The sequence below is a fragment of the Crassostrea angulata genome, chromosome 10 (assembly GCF_025612915.1).
Source record: "Crassostrea angulata isolate pt1a10 chromosome 10, ASM2561291v2, whole genome shotgun sequence".
NCBI lineage: Eukaryota > Metazoa > Mollusca > Bivalvia > Ostreida > Ostreidae > Magallana > Magallana angulata.
Window position 1 is genome coordinate 31,163,749 of NC_069120.1, and position 16,566 is coordinate 31,180,314.

Genomic DNA, 16,566 nt, shown 5'->3' on the forward strand with positions numbered 1-16,566 from the left:
CAATGAGTTTGCTTTTTAATGAATCTGACTACCACTGAGAAGAGGTTATACCAATATTGTGACCCTTATTATTTTACGGCCTGAATGTAAATAAAACCTCAACTTGTTTAAAAATGGTTTGTTTTATCGTGCCCGTACCTACCGCAAGCATGTAACATTGGACTTCTTAAGCTGCCTTATCTCGAACGCTTTTTAAATATATTTCAACTTTTACTTACTACATCCTGCTTAACACACACTCTCTCTCTCTCTCTCTCTCTCTCTCATAAAAATTCTAATATTTTGTTAGCCAAATGAAGTATCACATTATCATAGATATGTGAATATCGCCTATATTTTGTTGAAATTGGTAGTGTAATGCATTTAATTCTCAGCAGCAAAATGTCACAAACGGACACAAGTGAATTTATTTACATTTCAAATCGACGACTGTAAAACGTACAATTGTATTATATTCATTGATGGCAGCTTTTTTTTCCCTTTATAATACGAACTATGATTTAAATCAATGGTTTGATGCATCGTTAACCAATATAATTGGAAATGAAAATAACAACGAATCAATGGGCATTGGAATGTGTGATAACGTATAAACACGAGAAGCATGTGTCCTACAGTGAATCGGCTGTCCACTAGCGCGGCATCTCCTCGGCCCGTGTTATGAAAATGTACACTCAACGTGGTGGGTTTGAACTGTTAACGTTTGCAGTTTGATAACTGAATTTTATTTTCCAACAATAAAACTGTTTCATGACATAGACAAGAACACAAAGAACGCCTTTTTTTCAATGACAGCCATGCTATCTATTTTTTTTTTAATTACAAGAGCAAAACAGCAATACTTCGTAGGTAATAAAATAGTCTTTTTTTATTTACTCTTTAATATCGTTAAAATCTGAATTCATTGTGTTTGCAGCTACATAAATAAACCCGTGTGTGCATTACAACAATGCGTATATCTTGTGTATTGGATAACGGCAGACCGCTCGCTAGTACAGCCGCGACCTATTTTCTCGGCCACGGGCAAGGATCGGATACGTATAATTGTTTACATACATGAAGCTCGGAATACAGCTAGCAAGATTTTAAATGCGACTCAAATACATTGCATAGAAGCAATTCTTATACACATAATATATTTCCCTAGAAAAGAATTAAACTGTTTAAACACTTTCCGAATGCAAGCTAGTACACTGTCTATGGTATTAGGTAAAGGTATAATCTTTTTTATTTACTATTAAAATCATTAAAATCGGAAGTTTTGTGTTTGCAGCTACATAAAAAAACCCATGTGTGCATTACAGCAAGACGCAAATCTTGTGTATTAGATAACGGCAGACCGCTCGCTAGTCCATTCGTGACCTATTTCCTCGGCTGCGGCAAGGGATCGGATACGTAATTGTTAACATACACAGTTCGGTATACAGCTAGATTTTAAATGCGACTCAAATGCATTGCATAGAAACAGTTCTTTTATCCATAATGTGTTTCACTAGAAAATAACTAAAATGTTTAAACACTTTCCGTGTGTAAACCGGTACCCTTTATGTCAGTTATACGCACAAAAACCCTGTTTATTTGCCAAATAAAACACAAATACTTGGTAACAAGTCTGGCTTTTTACACTCATATTACGCAATACCCGAACAAAATATTATTGTAACGACATTAATAAGATCATAATGAACAACTTTTGCCGCGACAGCCATATCGAAATCTTAACCGCTTTTGAGTTATAAAGTGAAAACTTTGAAGGGTTCTAGGTCCTTAATTTGAGGGCCCAGCCCCTTTTTCTAGGAGTCAAACAAAAGATCTTGTAAATATAAATTTTTGTTCTTCTACATGTCTTAACAAAATATTTGTGAGAAAAAAGATAATCTAAGAAAACCAAGCAAAATCACAACGCTTTTTTCATCTCATTTTTCGAGCCCTACCGAGCTTTAGCGCCTTTTGTGCCTGAAATTTATTAATGCCTTATTACATATCTACAATCTTTTGTCTATCATTCCTGAAATTTTGAACTTAATATCTTTTATAGTTTTTGATAACTCTCTTGGACAAGCCGACACTCTGAAAATCAAGAAAACGTCGATATTTCAAAAACGGAAATGACGTCATCAACCAAAAAAATTTCCGATCAAGTTTAAACTAATGTCAATAAGATCTGCAAATTTTATTAAAATCGATCAAACAGTTTTTGAGTAATCGCTGACACAAAATCGGTAAGAAAAAAAAAGGAGAAGAATGAGAAAAAAAAACCGAAGAAAAACAATAAGGTCTTCCGTTGGAAGACCTTAATAACTACAGCAAAGCTCGTTGCAAAGCAACGAGTGGGTCTTCCGTTAATGTCGGAAGTAAAGCTGGAAGTTCCTGTAAGAAGCAGAGCTCTTAAACCAATAACAAGAGTACCTTAAATAAAAAGATGAAAAAATCGAATTATTCCTGGTACGACTTAACAAAAACCGAATAATTTTACGTACGACTTAACAAAAACCTTTCCGATTTCAAGAACGACTTAACAAAAAAAATCCGAATGTGTTACAGTACGACTTAACAATTAATTTTTAGGTACAAGTTAATTTAACCAAGAACTTGATACTAATTTCTTAACCAAAAACGCGGAATCAAATTTTCCGGAAAAATCATTTTTTGAACTCGTATATCTCTGTAATGCATCGTCCGATTTTAAAACGGTTTTCAGTGTTAGATTAAGCTTAATAAGCTCTATAAAACACATATTCATTTTTGATTTGATCAGAAAATTCATTTTTTCGAAAAATTTGATTCCCTTCCGGTTACGACCGGAAGTGACAGATTTTCATTTCCAGCCTTATTACAGAGGTAAATCGATTAAATCATAACCATTGAAAATTTCAAGCCTCTATCTTAAAGCGTTTTTGAGAAACGCCGCGGACAAAATGACTTTTTGAAAATTTTAAAAATGACGTAACGTAAAAACGGAAGTGACGTTTATACAGAAACTTCACAAACTTTTAGGTATTATAGTTGCACACAACCTCTGAAAATTTCATCAAAATCGGTTGTAAACTTTTTGAGTTATAAAGCCAAAAAGGAGTCAGAAAAAAAAATTAAAAAGAACTAGAGCAAAGCTCGTTGCAAAGCAACGAGTGGGTCTTCCGTTAATGTCGGAAGTAAAGCTGGAAGTTCCTGTAAGAAGCAGAGCTCTTAAACCAATAACAAGAGTAACTAAAATGAAAAGATAAAAAAATCGAATTATTCCTGGTACAACTTAACAAAATACGAATGATTTTAAGTACGACTTAACAAACACCTTTCCGATTTCAAGAACAACTTAACAAAAAAAATCCGAATTGTTCAAGTACGACGTAACAATAATTTTTAGTTACACATTATCTCTGAAAATTTCATTAAAATCGGTTGGAAATTTTTTGAGTTATAAAGCCGAGAAGGAGTCAGAAAAAAAAAAGAAAAAGTATAATAATAATAAAAAGAAACCGAAGAATAACAAGAGGGTCTTCCGTTACAAACGGAAGACCCTAATAAAAAGAAACAATAGAATAACAAGAGGGTCTTCCGTTGGAAACGGAAGACCCTAATAATAATAGAAAGAATCAATAGAATAACAAGAGGGTCTTCCGTTGAAAACGGAAGACCCTAATAAAAAGAAACCGAAGAATAACAAGAGGGTCTTCCATTGAAAACGGAAGACCCTAACTAGACACGATCTCGTTGCGAGCAACGAGGAGGTCTTCCGTCCGAATTTTAGAACGGATTTGACGTCATGGGCTTAACTTTTGACAACATGAACTGGAAATAGTAGTTGCGTACTAATGCTTTCCTGTAATGCTTTATAAGTTCTCTTACGTTGCTTTTTTAAATGCTTGCAATTCTTTCAATTGAGATAGAAAAGATTAAACGTTTTACCTCTGGCCCCTAAAATCCCTAATTAGGTAACGCATGAGAAGATCATTGAATTGTTAGGTTAAATAAAAAAAATTCAAACTGCGTAATTTTTTCAAAGTACGTTTATTTTGCTTTTGGAACCTATTAAAAATATCTCTCAGTAAATGACTAGATAGATAAAAATACTTTAGGCCCATCTTGATCCCTAATTTGAGGGGTCAGTCCCTTTTACTTGATATCAAATGAAAGGTCTTTTAATTTGAAACATATTTTGTTCAACACGTGTTTAGATATTTGTTACCGTTCCTGAGATTTACGGGAAAGAGAGTTTGAGGGACCAATTCATTATCACCTTATAGGGGCCGTTTAACGACATTTTGAAGGTTGAATATTGTTTAGTACATCATTTTGAGCATCTTTTCATCTATACTGCATTTCAAAAGATATTTCATTTCTGATATATTGGTGTTTAAATGTTGAACATTTGACCTCTGAAAACCTCTTATTACGTACGCATGATAAAATCATTACATTGCTTGGATACATAACTGTAAGATAACATTTCTGCTTTTATGACCTTTCACAAAATATCTCTCAGTAAACAGCTATAGATAACAGACTTTAGAGCCCTCTGGTCCCTTAATTTGAGAGGCAAGTCCCCTTTTCTTGATATCAAATGAAATGTCAAATATCAAATGATATATTGGTGATCAAAATTTTCAACGTTTGACCTCTAAAAATCTAATTACCTCATTACGTATCACATGATAAAATCAATAGATTTCTTCGATATATAACAGTTAACAGTTGAGATCGACTCAAATTTTTTACCTCACGTAATTTTAAATGACAACAGTTGTGAATAGAATTAGAGATCACTTTGGAGAAATAAACAAGTATTGAAAATAATTCATGCCCAGGATCATGCACATGACAAATAAGTGTCTTACACATGTAAATCTTAATGTTAAAGCTGCTTGGTCCGATTTTTAATAAAATATTTGTACGCTTTTGAACGAGGGTTATGCTAAGAATGTGTGTAATGATATACGTTGCAGTAGTTTTCCTGGTCAATTAAGCCTTATTTCAATTAAAAAATAATATACATGTTGAAACTTGTTGAATCCGGATATTGTGCATTATTAAAAAATATTGTGCAATCGGGATCTTGTCTATTCCGGCCGCGATGCTTATAATTAGTGAGAGTTATCTCCCGTAGTCCGGTCACTTATCGATCGATCGGCCTTCTGCGAGATAATTAATGCTCAATTATCGACAATTGTTTCTGTCGTAGCTATTGATTTAAACAACTGTGGATAAAGATCCAAACTAGCAGCTCATTTCAGTTTATACCGTTAAGTCTTGTTAAAAATAAATACGCATTTTTTGCCAAAATTAGATAGGTAGATTATAATTCACCCCATTTTTTTAAGGCCGTGATTCAGGATACCGTGGGAGTAAAACTGCCGATATCGTTTGTTATCCCCGTTGTATGGGTACACGTACAAAGTTGCATATTATTCTGTCAAAATTCTCAATTTTTTATATATAAAATTCTCATTTATATATAAATATTAATCTATTGTTTCCTGCATAATAACAGTTCTCGTCATTAATTCGTTCAGCCCACTGTTGACTTGTTAATGTTTATTAGCAATTACCGGTTAAGAATTTTCAGGTTAATCGGATGTTTGAAAAATTATCAATTACGATTGAAAAAGCATTTCCATCGTATGTATTCCGTTATGGATTTATTGCCCCCCCCCCCCCCCGAAAAAAAATGAAAATGAAAATAGGTACCGTAAATAAGATCGATGTAATCTAATATATTTCAAAAGAATTGAAAATTTTGCAAGAATACACGATCAAGACCTACTGCAATGAATACTATAATTATTTTGAAACAAATATCTTTAAAAGGAAGTTGGCCATTCCTGCCAAGTTTTTTATCCACCAAATTAGACAAGTTTTACCGTACAATGTAAAAATTCATTTACAAAATAAACGACATAAAAGGGTTTCGCGTTATTTCGCCTCGAGTTTAAACTGGCCCCTTACGCCTAAGCTAGTATGATTGTATTACGATTTTGACAATAACAAATAAAATATACAGCATGACTATTTGATAAAAAAGTGTATACTTGTTCATTAATAGTTTTGAAGTTTACGTTGTTTATAATTGATGCAAAACATGCAGGATGAATAAACCCGGTCATTTGAAGGATGAGACCAAACAGTTAACCGTTCTAAACTATCCCATGATGTATTTATGGGGGTTTTGTATGCCCAATTATATTTTTTTACTTTGAATATTTCTAACGTTAAAAGGCTATCAATTCCGTGTAAATACGAGTATCAAATAATTTTCCATGCAAACCAAATGAATGATCTTACAAAGATGTAATGGCCAATCGGAACATGCAGCTTAATAAAAATGTCTTCACTTATTATACCTCGAAACGTTATTTCAAATCAGCATTTAACAATGAAGGGAAATAGAAATATTCGGCGGATCTAAATGTTCAAATATTCTTATGATAAAATTTTGTATTTATTGCAAACGTAGATTAATTATATATATTTTTTATCTCCTACAAGATATAATCGCACTTGTGTTTTGTGTCTATCGTTTTTACACTCTTTGTAGCCAAATCTGTCAAAATTCGTGGTCGTTTAACCCTCTTGTTTTAAACCACACTGAAATGTTCACAATCGATGCGCTGTTAAACGAAAGAACTATTTTATGACATAGACAAGATCACAAAGAACAATTATGTAAGACCTTTTTTCAATGACAGTCATACTATCTTTTTTTGAAATTACGAGACCAAAACAGAATTCATTCGTAGGTAAAGGTATAATCTTTTGCAAAGAAATAAAGTCATGTGTGCATTACAGCAAGGCGCAAATCTTGTGTATTGGATAACGGTATAGCTGGGCCGCTCGCTAATCCAACCGCGACCTATTTCCTCGGCCGCAGGCAAGGGATCGGATGCTTAAAATTGTTTACATACACAGCTCGGAATCCAGCTAGATTTTTAAATGCGACTCAAATTCATTTCATAGAAACAGTTTTTCTATTCATAATGTGTTTTACTAGAAAAGTATTACACTGTTTAAACACTTTCCGCATGTAAGCTGGTTTACTGTCTATGGAAGTAGGTAAAATCTTTAAAATTGGAATTTTTCTGTTTGCAGCTAAATAAATAAACCCATGGGTGCATAACAGCAAGGCGCAAATTTTGTGTATCGGATAACGGTAGACCGCTCGCTAGTCCAGCCGTGACCTATTTCCTCTGCCGCGGGCAAGGGATCGGATACGTAATTGTTCACATACACAGCTCGGAATCCAGCTAGATTTTAAATGCGACTCAAATGCATTGCATAGAAGAAGTTCTTTTATCCATAATGTGTTTCACCAGGAAATAAATAAAACGTTCTAACAATTCCCGTAATATAAACTGGTACCCTTTATGTCAGTTATACGCACTAATACCCCGTTTATTTGCCAAATAAAACACAAATACATGGTAACAAGTCAAGCTTTTAACACTCATATTACGCAATACCCCAACAAAATATTATTGTTATGACATTAATTAGATCATAATGAACAACTTTTGCAGCGACAGCTATATCGAAATCTTAACCGTTTTTGAGTTATAAAGTGAAAACTTGAAAGGGTTCTAGGTCCCTGATTTTAGGGGCCAGTCCCTTTTTCTTGATGTCAAACAAAAGATCTCGTAAATATAAATCTTTTTTCTTTTACATGTCTTAACAAAATATTTACGAGAAAAGAGATAAACTAAGAAAACCAAGCAAAATAAGAACGCTTTTGTTATCTCAATTTTCGAGTCCTACCGAGCGCCGGCGTTTCTTGTGCTAGAAAAATATGAACGCGTTTGTTCAGAGAAGCAATCTTTTGTCTATCATCCCTGAAATTTTGAAATCGATATCTTTTGTAGTTTATGAGAACACTCTTGGACAAACCAACCCCTTAAAAATCATTAAAAGGCCAATATCTCAAAAACGGAAATGACGTCATCAACCAAAAAAATTTCCGATAAGGTTCACAACATAGTTAGTGAGATCTGAAAATTTCGTGCAAATCGGTTGAGCCGTTTCTGAGATATAGCGTGCACAAAAAACCGTAAGAAAAAAAAAGAAGAAGAAGAAGAAAAAGAATCCGAAGAATAACAATAAGGTCTTCCGTTGGAAACGGAAGACCTTAATAATAAGAATAAGAAAAAAAAGAAACCGTAGAAAAACAAAAGGGTCTTCCGTTGGAAACGGAAGACCCTAATAAAAAGAAACAATAGAATAACAAGAGGGTCTTCCGTTGGAAACGGAAGACCATAATAATAACAGACACGATCTCGTTGCGAGCAACGAGGAGGTCTTCCGTCCGATTTTAGAATTTGAGATATATACGTTCGATCTTGATTTTGCTATTTAACAGCTAAACATGATTTAGAATAGAAAAACAGGGTCTACATTCTGAGGGCCAGATACTATTTTGTTTCAGGGATAAGAGCTTTGTTCAACAAATGTTTTGAAATTCGTCACCGTTCAATAGATACATGTATCTGACAAAAAAAAGTTTTAGGGGCCAATCCCTTATCTCCTTATTGGAGCCGCTGAACCAAATTTTGAAGGTTGCATTTTGTAAAGTACATCATTTTGAGCATCTTTTCTTCTATATACTGCTTTAAAAAAATTTACTTTTTGAGATATAGCTGGTTATAGTTTATGGATTCTTGACCCTAAAATATCATTATTACATAACATATGAATAAATCATTACATTGTTTGGATACAGAACTGTAAAATTATAGCCTTTCATTGAATTTCCCTCAGTAAAGAGCTACAGATGAAAGATTTTAGAGCCCTTAAGTTCCCTAATTTGAGGGGCCAGTCCCCTTTTTGATATCAAATAAAAGGTCATTTAAATCTGAACACATTTTGTTCAACAACTGTTTAGAAATTCGTTACCGTTCTTGAGATATATGGGAAAGAACATTTTAGGGGCCGATCCCTAAACTCCTTATAGGGGCCGTTTAACGAAATTTTGAAAATTGCATATGATTTAATACATCATTCTGAGCATCTTTTCTTCTATACTGCATTTCAAAATATTTTTCCTTTCTGAGATATATGTGATCAAAATTCTGGACTTTTGGCCCCTAAAAACCCCTAATTACGTAACACATGATAAAATCATTACATTGCTTGGATACATAACTGTGAGATAAACATATTTGTTTCTATAACCGTTCACAAAATATCCCTCAGTAAAGGGCTACAAATAAAAGACTTTAGAGCCCTTTGGACCCCTAATTTTAGGGGCCAGCCCCTTTTTCTTGATATCAAATAAAAGGTCATTTAAATCTGAACACATTTTGTTCAACAACTGTTTAGAAATTCGTTACCGTTCTTGAGATATATGGGAAAGAACATTTTAGGGGCCGATCCCTAAACTCCTTAAAGGGGCCGTTTAACGAAATTTTGAAAATTGTATATGATTTAATACATCATTCTGAGCATCTTTTCTTCTATACTGCATTTCAAAATATTTTTCCTTTCTGAGATATATGTGATCAAAATTCTGGACTTTTGGCCCCTAAAAACCCCTAATTACGTAACACATGATAAAATCATTACATTGCTTGGATACATAACTGTGAGATAAACATATTTGTTTCTATAACCGTTCACAAAATATCCCTCAGTAAAGGGCTACAGATGAAAGACTTTAGAGCCCTTTGGACCCCTAATTTTAGGGGCAAGCCCCTTTTTCTCGATATCAAATGAAAGGTCTTGTAAATATAAACTTTTTTTGCATTACATGTGTTAACAAAATATTTTTCAGAAAATAGATAAACCAAGAAAACCATGAAAAATTACGACGTTCTTTTAGTCTCAATTTTCGGGACCAGGCGAGCTTTAACGCCTTTTGAGTATGACAAATTTGAATGCCAAATTGCACATCTACAATCTCTTGTCTACAATCCCTGAAAGTTTGAACTCAATATCTTTTACCGTTTAGGAGGAGATCCCTGGACAAGCCGACCCTCTGAAAATCACTAAAACGTCATTTTCTCAAGAACGGAAATGACGTCATCAAAATAAAAAAAATGTATATTAAGTTCGGACTAATATCAATTAGATCTGAAAGTTTCATGAAAATCGGTTCAGCCATTTCCGAGAAATCGCCTGCACAAATTTTGTAAGAAAAAAAAAATAATAATAATAGGGAAAAAGAAACCGAACGAAAACAATAAGGTCTTCCGTTGGAAAACGGAAGACCTTAATAATAACTAGACACGATCTCGTTGCGAGCAACGAGGAGGTCTTCCGTCCGATTTTTAGAAGGTAAATCACGTCATCGACTTTAATTTTCGACAACAAAACATGATATGGAAATAGGAGTGAAGTACTAATGCTTACCTGTAATGCTTTTTATAAGTTCTCTTACGTTGCTTTTTTAAATACTTGCATTTCTTTCAATTGAAATAGACAAGATTAAACTTTTTTACCTCTGGCCCCTAATATCCCTAGTTAGGTAACGCATGAGAAAATCATTATATTGTAAGGATATATAAACGTATTATACCTAAAGTCTGTCCCAAGATATTTTTGCCACACATTCTCTTAAATTATTCGATATTTGTAAATATCTCTTGATTCAGACGATGTTCATTCGATAGTATGAAAAAATCCCAAGATTTCCCTTTTGAAACGCCCCCTCTAGCTTGTCAGGTTTCAATACACGGCTAAAAAAAAGAATGTTTACGGGGACTTTGCATTGCATCAGCCATTATAAAGCCCGGATGATAACTTTAAAAAATTGTGCTAGATATTCCGAAAGATTTCCGAATTGAGGAAAGATGTAAACATTCCCCATTATAAATATCCGTAGGAAATCTGTTTTCGATCTTGTGAATGTTTACGAAAGAAAAAAGGTAAGTTGTAAATGAAGTTTGACCCCTAAAAACGTTATTACCTAATTACGTAACACGTGATAAAATCAATAGATTTCTTGGATACATAACAGTTGAGATCGACACAAAATTTAAAATTTTGTTTTATTCATGTGATTTTGAATGACAACAGTTGTGAATGGAATTGGAGATCATTGTGGAAAATAAGCAGGTATTGAAAATAATTAATGCACATGACCAGGCACATGACAAATAGGCTAAAGTGTCTTACACATGTAAATCTTAATGTTAAAGCTGCTTGGTCCGATTTTCAATAAAATAATTGTACGCTTTTAAACGATGGTTATGCTCAGTATGTGTGCAATAATATACGTTGCAGTAGTTTTCCCTGTCAATTAAGCCATATTTCAATGAAAAAATTATGTACATGTTGAAACTCGTTGAATCAGGGTGTTGTTTATTACGGCATGCTGCCCAATCCGGCAACATTATTCAGCCCCTTGACATTTTCCCATCATTTTTGTTTAAAAAAAATTGGTGTAATCCGGATCCTATCTATTCTGTTAACCGGCGCAATGAAAAAGCCTACTGCTTATTATTAGTGAGAGTTATCTCCCGTAGTCCGTCCACTTATCGATCGATCGGCCTTCTGCGAGATATTAATGCTCAATTATTGACCAATTTTTGTGTCGTTGCTATTGATTTAAACAACTGTTAATATAGATCCAAAGTAGCAACTTTTTTCAGTTAATACCGTAAAGTCTTGTTATGAATTGCAATTAGATAATTAGATTATAGTTCACCCAATTTTTTTCAGGCCGTGATTCAGGATACTGCAGGAGTAAGACTGCCGATATCGTTTGTTATCCCCGTTGCATGGCTACACGTACAGAGTTGCATATCATTCTGTCAAAATGCTCAATTTTTTTATATAAAATTCTCATTTATATTAATATTTATCTATTGTTTCCCTGCATCAAAACAGTTCTCGCCATCAGGTATTTCAGCCACCTGTTGACTTGTTAATGTTTTGTTTAACAATTTACGGTTAAGCATGCAATTTTCAGGTAAATCGGATGTTTGAAAAATTATCAATAACGACGATTTAATTCAAGGATTTCCATCGTATGTATTCCGTTATGGATTTATTGTTTTAAAAAAAATATTTAAAATGAAAATTTGTACCGTAAATAAGATCGATGAAATCTAATATAATTCAGAACAATTGAAAATTTTGCAAGAATACACGATCAGGACCTACTGCATTAAATACTAAAATGAATTTGCAACAATATCCTCTAAACCGGATGTTGCCTTATCCGGCCATTTTTTTTTTCAGAACCACCCTCCGCCGGAATAGACAAGTTTTGTTGTGTATTCGCAAAATAATCGACATAAAAGGGTTTTGCGTTATTTCGCCGCGTGTTTAAACTGGCCCCTTACGTCGAAGCTAGTATGATTGTATTACGACTTTGACATCTGTTTTTTTTATATAATCTATTATAACATATAAAATATACAGCATGACTATTTAAACAAAAATAAAGCAGTGTACATTTGTTCATTAATAGTTTTGATGTTTACGTTGTTTATAATCATTGCAAAACATGCAGGATGAATAAACCCAATCATTCGGAGGATGAAATTTAACCCAACGGTTTCCTTTTTTAAACATTCCAATGATGTATTTTGGGGGTTTTTGTATGCCCCAAATTTATTTTTATTTACTTTGAATATTTCTAACGTTGAAAGGAGAGCACTTCCGTTTAAATACGTCTATAACTTTGTAAGATTTTTCATTAGGTTTGCAAGGAAAATTATTTGATACTGTAATGGCCGACAAATCGGAACATGCAGCTTGAAGAAATTTCTCAACTTATTATACCTCGAAACGTTATCTCAAATCAGGCACGGAAATGGAAATATTCGGCGGATCCAAATGTTAAAATATTCTTATGATAAAAATTGGTATTTATGGCAAACAGATTAATCATTTTTTTTATCTCTTACAAGATATAATCGCACCTGTGTTTTGTATCCATCTCTTTTAAACTCTTTGTAGCCAAATCTGTCAAAATTCGTGGTCGTTTCACCCTCTTGTTGTAACCCCAAACCCCGCTGAAATGTTCACAATCGATGCGCTGATGAACGAAAGACTCGACTAGAAAAACTTGCTGCATGGGCCGTCTAACATTATTTATTTTAATGATGAATTCAGAAACTTTTACATTTCAAAAAGTGTCATTTTTTGTTAAGTTACAGGAACATTGTCACTCATGCACATAAAATTTGTACAAAATAAGTTATAAGTTATTCAACCAGTGTTTGAAATTTGAGACCGTTCTTGAAATATTTGGGAAAGAAATTTTAGGGGTCATCCTTTCATCTTCTTATCGGGCCCGTGTAACAAATTTGAGCCATTTCCGAATAAATGTGTGCACAAAATCGTTAATAAAAGAATGCAGGTAACGGGAGCTTTTAACACGGGAGCAGGGAGTGCTTTAAAACACATATTTACATGTATTAATTTACCTTGTAAAAGTATCAGTCATAGGCATTAGATAACTGATATTGCCTGATTGGCGAATTTGATTTGCCTATTGACTCCATGACATCTACAATTTCGCTTAGTTAAACGTACACATTTTAAAAAAAATGTATATAAGCATGTACTCCAATCATGAGGTGTTGTACTTTACAGAACGTTTTTTACGCGATCGCCGAGCGCTTCTTTTTGGGGAAGAACAGTCCTAATCAGACAGCAAATACATAATACAGCATACAGACGTTTTTATTAATATACTTATATATAATTTATGAATAAACTATTTAAGTGTGCTTGAATATGCAAATTTTAAAGCCAATTCGATTTGTATTAGACAATTAATCTACTAAGTCTAGTGTTCGCTACTCGATCTTCAACTGTCCGAATACAGTCAAAACTTTTACAATGAATGTACATGTACATTAAATTTTTAAAACTCACATATTCTTTCAGAATCAAAAAAGAATTAATTCATAAATGAATAAAATCAGCAATGAGTTTGCTTTTTAACGAATCTGACTACCATTGAGAAGAGGTTATACCAATATTGTGACCCTTATTATTTTACGGCCTGAATGTAAATAAAACCTCAACTTGTTTAAAAATGGTTTGTTTTATCGTGCCCGTACCTACCGCAAGCATGTAACATATTGGACTTTTTAAGCTGCCTTATCTCGAACGCTTTTTAAATATATTTCAACTTTTACTTACTACATCCTGCTTAACTCTCTCTCTCTCTCATAACTCATAAAAATTCTAATATTTTGTTAGCCAAATGAAGTTTCACATTATCATAGATATGTGAATATCGCCTATATTTTGTTGAAATTGGTAGTGTAATGCATTTAATTCTCAGCAGCAAAATGTCACAAACGGACACAAGTGAATTTATTTACATTTCAAATCGTACGACTGTAAAACGTATTATATTCATTGATGGCAGCTTTTTTTCCCTTTATTATACGAACTATGATTTAAATCAATGGTTTGATGCATCGTTAACCAATATAATTGGAAATGAAAATAATAACAACGAATAAATGGGCATTGGAATGTGTGATAACGTATAAACACGAGAAGCATGTGTCCTACAGTGAATCGGCTGTCCACTAGCGCGGCATCTCCTCAGCCAGTGTTATGAAAATGTACACTCAACGTGGTGGGTTTGAACTGTTAACGTTTGCAGTTTGATAACTGAATTTTATTTTCCAACAATAAAACTGTTTCATGACATAGACAAGAACACAAAGAACGCCTTTTTTTCAATGACAGTCATACTATCTATTTTTTTTTTTTAATTACGAGAGCAAAACAGCAATACTTCGTAGGTAATAATATAGTCTTTTTTTTATTTACTCTTTAATATCGTTAAAATCTGAATTCATTGTGTTTGCAGCTACATAAATAAACCCGTGTGTGCATTACAACAAGGTGCATATCTTGTGTATTGGATAACGGCAGACCGCTCGCTAGTCCAGCCGCGACCTATTTTCTCGGCCGCGGGCAAGGATCGGATACGTATAATTGTTTACATACAAGAAGCTCGGAATACAGCTAGCAATATTTTAAATGCGACTCAAATACATTGCATAGAAGCAATTCTTATACACATAATATATTTCCCTAGAAAAGAATTAAACTGTTTAAACACTTTCCGAATGCAAGCTAGTACACTGTCTTTGGTAGTAGGTAAAGGTATAATCTTTTTTATTTACTATTAAAATCATTAAAATCGGAAGTTTTGTGTTTGCAGCTACATAAAAAACCCCATGTGTGCATTACAGCAAGACGCAAATCTTGTGTATTAGATAACGGCAGACCGCTCGCTAGTCCATTCGTGACCTATTTCCTCGGCTGCGGCAAGGGATCGGATACGTAATTGTTCACATACACAGTTCGGTATACAGCTAGATTTTAAATGCGACTCAAATGCATTGCATAGAAATAGTTCTTTTATCCATAATGTGTTTCACTAGAAAATAACTAAAATGTTTAAACACTTTCCGTGTGTAAACCGGTACCCTTTATGTCAGTTATACGCACAAATACCCCGTTTATTTGCCAAATAAAACACAAATACATGGTAACAAGTCTGGCTTTTTACACTCATATTACGCAATACCCGAACAAAATATTATTGTAACGACATTAATAAGATCATAATGAACAACTTTTGCAGCGACAACCATATCGAAATCTTAACCGCTTTTGAGTTATAAAGTGAAAACTTTGAAGGGTTTTAGATCCTTAATTTGAAGGGCCAGCCCCTTTTTCTAGGAGTCAAACAAAAGATCTTGTAAATATAAATTTTTGTTCTTCTACATGTCTTAACAAAATATTTGTGAGAAAAAAGATAATCTAAGAAAACCAGGCAAAATCACAACGCTGTTTTAATCTCATTTTTCGAGCCCTATCGAACTTTAGCGCCTTTTGTGCCTGAAATTTATTAATGCCTTATTACATATCTACAATCTTTTGTCTATCATTCCTGAAATTTTGAACTTAATATCTTTTATAGTTTTTGATAACTCTCTTGGACAAGCCGACACTCTGAAAATCAAGAAAACGTCGATATTTCAAAAACGGAAATGACGTCATCAACCAAAAAAATTTCCGATCAAGTTTAAACTAATGTCAATAAGATCTGCAAATTTTATTAAAATCGATCAAACAGTTTCCGAGTAATCGCTGACACAAAATCGGTAAGAAAAAAAAAGGAGAAGAACTAGAGCAAAGCTCGTTGCAAAGCAACGAGTGGGTCTTCCGTTAATGTCAAGAGTAAAGCTTGATGTTCCTGCAAGAAGCAGAGTGTTTAAATCAATAACAAGCGCAACTTAAAGTAAAAGATAAAAATAAATACGAATGATACTATGTACGAATTAACAAAAACCTTAACGATTCTAAGAACGACTTAACGAAAAATAATTCCGAAGGTGTCAAAGTACTTAACAAAATCGAATTATTTTTGGTACGAGTTTGAACTTTACGCTATTTTTGAAACCAAAAACGCAGAATCAAAATTTCCGAAAAATCAATTTTTAAACCCCGATATCTGTTATGCATCGTCCGATTTAAAAACGGATTTTAGTTTTGTACTCATCATGAAAATTACCGTAGGTTACATATGTTTAATTTTTAATATTGAAAAACAATGAAAAACTAAAGCAATAGGCAAATGGGCCACATCGCTCACCT